The sequence below is a fragment of the Harpia harpyja genome, chromosome 14 (genome assembly GCF_026419915.1).
Source record: "Harpia harpyja isolate bHarHar1 chromosome 14, bHarHar1 primary haplotype, whole genome shotgun sequence".
Taxonomy (NCBI): Eukaryota; Metazoa; Chordata; class Aves; order Accipitriformes; family Accipitridae; genus Harpia; species Harpia harpyja.
In genome coordinates this window covers 20215958-20224110 of record NC_068953.1, presented here as the reverse complement: position 1 = coordinate 20224110, position 8153 = coordinate 20215958, and the positions used below count along the sequence as shown (strand labels likewise).

The following is an 8153-nucleotide window of genomic DNA, read 5'->3' as shown; positions in this document are numbered from 1 at the left end:
AAAATAGACACAATAAATAGAAGGATGTTTCTTTCAGAGAGAGATGATTTTATGGCTGAGCCCATGCAAGCGCTCTATGGTAAAGAAAAGAGCTAGGGGCATAGGAAAAAATGAAAAATAAATTGGTAAAGAGAAGTAGTACATAATAAAATGAAAAATAATGAGATAATCTCTTTATGTTTCACTTGGTCATCATAGAATTTCATATAAACCTGTTTGGATATTTTATAAACACTAGAGACTTAAAAAATTCCTACACACAGACACTTTGTAGCTCTCACTAAAGTCAACAACAGCAAGGAATGTCTTGTAATTGTCACCAGAGGTTAAGGCTCGGCTTCCTTGTCCTTCCAGTCACACAGCACCTCAATGATCTCAGCCAAGACACTTACAACATCTCTACACGGAGCACTGTGCAGAAATATCCAACTTACCAGTAAGGCCACATGGCACAGCACAGAGTTGTGTTGGTTTTACACCTCAAGGCAGGAAATGGAAAAGCTACGTTCTGTCTATGGATCAGCCAGATGCAAAGACCAGACCTGCTGAATGGGAGCTGCCAGTCCCTACATCAGAGCTGAAAATACATCGACAGCCACTCTCTGCCTTCATACTTCATGTTTACTAAGATGACAGCTCATCTAGAAAACAGAAGAGAAGCAGGAGATTTGATACACACTTTCCAAAAAGTAAAAGGGTTTTTTTAGAGTAGAGAACCAGATGTTCCCCACTAGAAAAGGAGTTAGCTTTATGTGCAATTAAGCAGAATAAGAGATTTTGAAGTGTTGAGAAACCACTTCATGGCTACAAGAAATACCTATGGAGGTTGTATACTCTTTTTCACCACAGACTTTTATGAAGAGGCTAGGCATGGCCAGCATATATATTAAAAGCTTTTTTGTTGTTGTTTTTATTTATGAGAACACATTAAAAATTGTTATTATTTGTAAAAATATTTCCTTATTATAATTTTTTCTACCTAGGGGCACAAAATTCCAGTTTTCTGGTATAGTGGTATCTCATCTGCTTTAAGACCTGCTCAGCAAAATACTGAAGTTACCTGTTAGCCTTCAGCTTAGGTTTTCCTAATATTCAGCAGCTGCAAAACTCACCTTTCTTACATGCTACACACTTGAGGCTACAAACACCCTCTCTTTTTGCCAGCATTGTGCACAAAAGCAAATTAACATTTTCCTAAGAATCTTTCCAGCCTTTTGAATGATACCATCTCTGTGATGTCCCAACAACACATGACTATAGAAACACTTTCTCAGCCTCCTAACCATCTTCCTGATTTGAAGCCTCCTTTTTTTCTGTAAGGTATGTTCAGCCTACATTTTTAAATGATTGAAGACAGAATGAAACTACTGTAATTTTCTTGCACTAGACAGATTTCTAAGTCTCAAGTGGTTTTAGATGCACGTTTCATGGCAGATGGTATTGAGGACCATTCCTAACAGATTTACACAGGTGCCCACTACCTCCATTTCCACTGAGAAGGGAATCTAGCACTGAAGGTTATTTTTTCTATTTCTAATACAATTGCACTACCAGGCTACTTACTTAAATGGGCACTCAAAGCTAACGTGTTCCCTCAGGGTAAATCTAAATTGCAATGGGAAGGTATGACTGCAACTTATGTAGGCACACCAAGCCAAACTTGCACCTCCTGAGCATCAGTAGCAACAAAGCTACACCTGCGGAGGCTTCATTGCAGACTGTATCACTGCACACATATTCACAGAACTGTGTCGCCTCTGTTTTCTACAGCAGCTAGATTAAAACTAGCTACAGCAGAATCAGGGCCAGCATTGGACTCCTGAAATATATGAGAACATAATATATGGAGTCCCTTCCCCTTCCAATCACCCAGTGAATTTCTACCTAACTTAATTTCAGAGCCTTTGTAACTGTCCCCATTTCTTGCCCCTAAAGCCAATAGTGTTTCCATGTGCTCATTTGCAGCAAAGGTACACTTTTAATAAGTATGCACTGTCATACCTTGTGGTTTTTTCATGTCAGTTGTTTTCATGGGTGGTCACCTCTCCACAGCAGAGCCCAAGGGTTTATTCAATACCCTGCAATTGATTCTTCCTCATGAGAGAGTACTGGCTGGTTGCCACTGAAAGAGAAATAACCATGTTTCCAGAGGTTAGACTGTTTATGTTTATTGAAAAAGCTGCATCTTCACAATATTCTGTTATTGGAAATCCAAGTATTTTAAGAAATTAACCTTTCAACAGAATTCTGACAAGGTAGTATGTTTTGCTGATAGACAAACAGTATCCTGCCACACTTAAACAGATATTAATCTGTTTGTGAATTTTGACATAATTACTGATTTCCTCAACAGATTTAAAGTCTAAGTTTATCTTCATGTTAATCCAATTTCATGCCCAGAACAGAGCAAGCACAACAGAATGTCTTTCGTAACCTTCTGATATCATTAATTATTGCTACATTGGGAGTTACAGCATGGAACAAACAGGTTTTTAAATGGAAATCATTTGTCTCTCAGCAGGGAGACTCAACAGTTTTATTTCCTTCAACACCAAGCTGCATTCAAGTAATCTTGTTTCATGGTGATCCTCCCTCGACAACCTGCAAGTCAATGGTGAAATCCCATCTATTTAGTCCCTGGATTGGTCAAATATGCTGCCCATAAGGGGAGGTGTCTATTTCCTCTCCTAATTGTGGAGGAAGGGTTTTCTATATGTTAAGGCCATGCTTTCCCCAAGCTGTGGGCATTTGGTCAGGTTTCCTGGTGATTTTCCACAAAAGGAAATCCCCTAACTCATTAAAAAAAAAAATAGATTAATTGACCGGTTCAGTAACAAGCTGCCCCAGGACCCAATAAACTTTACAAAGGGTACATTCCAATTACGACTGGGCTCAGCATGAACCTGATAAGTAAGCCAGCATAATCTTTCTCCAGCATTAAGAATTTTTTTTCCTTTTCCCCCATTAATTTAACTCTTTCTCGGCACTTGTGGATTGACTAACTTCTTATTTTCCCTTTCCCTGTTAATGTTAACTCTACTGGACAACTCCCAGCGACATGATCTAACAGGTCCAATAAAACCAACCACTGGTCTACAGTCACTTTCTTGGCACTGCTGTGGCCTTGTAAGAAGGGTTAGCTGCAGTGCTGCCTTCTTCCACACTTTGCCTGGTGTCATAAAATGAATCCAGATCTCAGACCAGGACTGGGAAGAGGGGAAGTGATCTTCTCACAGCAGAAACATCTAGTGGAGCAATTGGAAGCACTTGCTAGCAGAGCACACCTACAAGCCTGCCTTCACTATGTGAGAGAGTTGGGAGGGATACAGGGTCTTTTGGTAACAAGCATAACTGCAACAGCAGCAGAAGGAAATAGAAGGCAGACATCAAGTTGGTGAGACAAAACCAAAAGTTACTGGCTACAAAACATTCATTGTTTTATATTCTCATACGGTAGTCCACCATAGCATTAGGTCATACAGACACATAAGAAAGAGCATCTAAGACTCAAGTACTCCTGACACTTTTGCACCCATCCCTGTTCTAAGGCACTGTCTAGGAAAGCCTGATGTTTGGTAACACATACATGTTAGATGTGAGTAAGCCTGGTTAGCCAAAAAGAAGAGCTCCTAGTTTTACAGCTCCTCCTCAGGTTCCCCACCTGAGGCATTCAAGCTGCATGCGGATACAGAAGACCATGCGCTTCAACTCATCTCCTCTTTGCCTATGAGGAATATTGTGGAAGTTCAGGCTGAGCATGGGGTAGTCCTCAGGTACAAAAGAAATCATTTGACCACTCTGGCAGCATCTGGATGTGGCTCAGACAATCATTAGGCGTCTCCTCCAGAGACAGGACACAAAGGTCAGATGAAAGTGTCTCATGAACTGCATCTGCTCTGCAGAACCCCCAGCCTGACCCTGCTGCCACACAGCCTGGCTTGGGTACCGAACCCAAAGTGTTCCACTGGACTGAACACTAAAGACAGCCTTTATTCACAGAGGTTTATTTAGGAAACATTCAATGATTAGCCAACTAGTCATGTAAAGCAAATTTACACACCAACCTGGTAACTATTGCTACTTTTAACACATAAAAATGCACAGAAATTTGTACAGAAGACACTTAAACTGTTTGGACCTACATTTACTTCTGCTCAGATTCAGAATATCATTTTCATACATTTATTATGGCTAGCCTGCACTGTATTTCTTATAGGAACACAAATAGCTGTAATTATTGTTGTCAATCAAATTTCCTCTGAAATCCTCAGCTTTACTGTTTCAATAACTCATTTTTACCGGTGGCAAATGTCTTCAACAAACACTAGAGCCTAATTTGCAGTTTGGTTCCCTTGTCATTTTCTGAGTCATCTTGGTGGAATGCTGTGAGGCAAGAGATTAGTTTTAGGACTTTTTCATCTTCCCTTTCTTTACATCTGAGGGCTGTTAAGAAGTTTGGTTTCAATAGCTCAGACATATCCAAGGTGTACTACAGTTACCGAAGGTGCAATGAAATACAAAGTTTATCCTACTTCAGTACAAAGAGAATACCTGATAAACTGTTCCAAAGTCAGCCTTAGCACATGCAGGTGCAGCTGTTATTGGTTTCACTGGAATTATAGTTGCTTACAACTGGTGCTGGATTTAGCCCCTTACAGGTAAACTCCTCAGCATCACATAGGGCTCAACTGTGATTGCACACCCATTGGTGTAAATCAGAAGTAATTCTACCAATGATGCACAAACCTCAAGGTAGACATCAGCCTCCCAAAATAGCTAAGATGCCAAAAATAAACATGATACAATGCTGATGGATTTATAGGTAACTGACAGTTTCCTCCTCACATTCTTAATCAGGTGTCATTGAGAGGTGCTAATATAATTAGGGATGAGATATGGATTAATAGGAAGAAAATATCATAACCTCACTCTTACAATAAAACTGTCCATACACTATTCTTACCTGCAAACTGCACCATTCTTCTGGTAGCATGACATTTGCTAAAGCAAAAGCCTGTTGATAATTCTCTATAGTCCTATATAGCACTCTGCCATGGCTGCTCTTCAAAAGGCTGTATTTATCCCCTGGGAAATATAGCTGTATTAATATGACATTTTGTCACAAATTAATCTTAAAGAGGGGTAATATTTTTGACACTGAGTTGAAACTGGAACTAAAAGGCAGTTCAGGTGGTTAAAGTGGCAATATCCTGTAGCAGACTTATATTCCCTGAGATAATACTGTTATGGTGTAAGTACCAGTGTACTGCGATGTACCAAGGGGAAGAACTGTGCAAGTCTTTCTTCATTTTAACAACAGACAGACAGGATCATTGGCCTTCTACTCTTTATTATAGCTGGTAGTATAGTAATGCCCACTGATCCCAAACATCAGAGCCTATGGTGCCAGGTGCAGTATAGAATAACAAACCTTGTGCTCAGAAAAAGGAGCCAAGACAGATAATTAGAACCTCAGCTACCACCATGATGGGCTGCACTGTAGAAAAGTAGACAGACAGTTTAACAAAGATTCAAAAAAAAAATAATTTCTCATTAAAGCTATTAAAAGTGGCCTGGTCTGGTTTTTAATTGAAGTCCCATGGCACAAGTCAGTTGTGACGAAAGGGATTCTCTGTGAAGTACTTTCTTTCCTGCTGTGGAAGTTCCCAGGCTTTGTACAGTTCATCAGTGCCAGGCTAATTAACACAATGTAATCTTGCCACTTACACCCATTTCCCAATTCATTTGCACATAGCTTCCACTATTACAGAAATCAGGGTAAATTCATAATACAGATTTCCACAGGAGTTGACCCTATCATACAAAGGATGCTGTTAACCTTTTCTATTCCATTCCTCCAAACGACATGATGCTGATGGTCAAGGAAGATGACTGGTGATTTGATGTACCCAAATATTACCTTATGGGTACTTCAGTGTACATCTCAGCTGTTCTTCACCAATTGCTTGTCATTTGCCTTTAATGGGATCATTTTCATTAAGACTAACGTCTCTTCCCTGGCTGTTTAACTCAATTCCCTCCTGAACCCGAAGGCTGCAGCCAGAGGCCATCCAGAAATATTTGTGTTACATGAAAGACTGAAATACCTACACTTCTGACCCACCTATCTGATCTGTTTAATAGATATCTTTGCGATGTGGGGTGAAGCCTGCTGACCACTAGACATCATAAAAGATCCTATGGCACTTTTTGCAAGAGCAGAGGGTATTATTAACTCTAGGATCCTGGCCATATTCCAGTTTGGATAATTACATTCTACTGCACTAAAATTCCCCCTGCAGTTTCAGTTGGGGAACTTCTGTTCTTCACTTCCTCCTTTAACAACCGGAGTGAAGTGTTGCCCATGCTGAATTGCCAACACGTTCCAGACCTGAGCTGGGGTACGGGACTCAGCCCATGGGTACACATTCTCGAAAATGCTCTGGGACTCGTTAGTAAGGAGGTGAACAACATGTGACCTAGAAAACCATAAAAACACAGCTCCAGCCTCAGCATTACTGCAGGTTGATCACAATGCTTGTGTGTTGCTGGATTTTATTTCTGGCAAATATAATCAATATGAAAGGCCTGGGTATCTATCAATGCTGCCCTGAAAATCCCTAGGCTGACAAAGAGGTTTTGCTGGTGAGCATTTTATCAACTGCTCAAGCAAGTGTAAGAATCAATCTGGCTGAGATCTAAAATTCAGGCCTTTCTACACCTGAGTAATCACTTGGCTGTACTGAGCATCTATAAGTTTTTAGGTAACAAACGGGTCTTCTGGAAATAGATAGCAAATACAAGCACCACTAATTTCTGTATTGGGGAACACTAGAAAATATTGATCTGAGGGGAGGGTTTTTTACTTGAACAGGGAACTGTATCTGTTTATCCAGCTGAGTTGATTGCTCCCTCCAAGTACTATTAGCTAAGAATGAAATGCAGCTGTAGCGAGGCAAGGAGGGGCCTTAGGGGTACCATTTTAATGTCCAAGAGAGAGACGGAACAGAAAGAGACAATGTAAGAGTAGAAAGCACTTCTATAACTTTGTCAAGAGAGGCAACCCACCACCTATTTAGTTTTAAAGATCGGTTTGATTGATTTTCACATGAAAAACATTCCCAGGAAATGTAAGTCTGGGACTCAGAAATTATGATGGCTAAATGGACCAATTCACTGAACTATTAAAGAAACCTTGAAAACACTATTTCTGTGTTCATTTGAGAGCAAACAGACAAAATTCTCTTCTCTGAATTCCTCCAGCTTAGCATAAGAAAGATGATACGCTGTAGATTCTGTTGCTGCAGGCAACTGATGAGGAACCTCTTTGATGTGCTTTGATTAATGCTGGCTTCTTTGATTCAATGATATTTGGTTCCAGCTCCACTTTAAAAAAAAAAAAAATGCTTACTACCACAGGGAAAAACATTAAGGACACTTGCTTGGAAAACACTTGGGCTTATGTTAAGAGTTCTTATTCAAGATCAGAACGTTTTGTTGCCTGTATTGTTCTCTCTCCTTTGAGCTGGTCACCTTGTCTGCAAGACTGGACACCAAGTATACTCTCCTGGGGTAGCATTTTCCATCTCTTTGAATGATAGAAAAACAGGAGTGGAAGGGACTTCCAGAGATCATGTCACTCCCCTTTCCTCCCAAACCACCTGATTGTTTCTAGCAGACATTTATCTGTCTCTGTGATGGACGTTTCATACTCCCCCAGAGTGATCTATTTTGGAATTTGACTATCCTACCCACTCACACTTTCAGACAGAGATGCTTTCAGGAAACATTAGACCTCCAGAGAAATACAGCCACTTCTGTAGTAAACTGTGGAAGCTGTATAAAAATACACAGAGCACATCACTTCAGTAATGTTTGATTAAAAAGTGAAAATGGATTATGTATCCAGCTCATGTGGAAAGGGATTCAGTTAGAGTCGGAACAGACGGAACCTACCAGAATTCCCTGGCTATTCCACAACTTTGGGATTTTATCATTGCTAATTTTAAGTCCAGCAGTTTTGGATTAATCTGACCAGATCACAATACCAAGCTATCTTGGTCTGATGTTCAGTTAAGAGTAGAAGAAACGGAGCCAGCAACCAGGAGGAAAAGAAGACCACCTATCATGTTTCATTCACAGGGCAGACATCC

General features: G+C 40.2%; 1 long non-coding RNA gene across 1 annotated transcript; it reads right to left on the bottom strand.

The window, feature by feature from the left end:
* Positions 1 to 441: 441 nt before the first annotated feature.
* LOC128150622 (uncharacterized) lies at positions 442 to 5037 on the bottom strand. Its single transcript, XR_008238125.1, has 3 exons — positions 4964 to 5037; positions 2002 to 2122; positions 442 to 641 (listed from the first exon to the last, which is right to left on the bottom strand). It is a non-coding gene; the product is annotated as an uncharacterized LOC128150622 (long non-coding RNA).
* Between the last annotated feature and the right edge of the window lie 3116 nt (positions 5038 to 8153).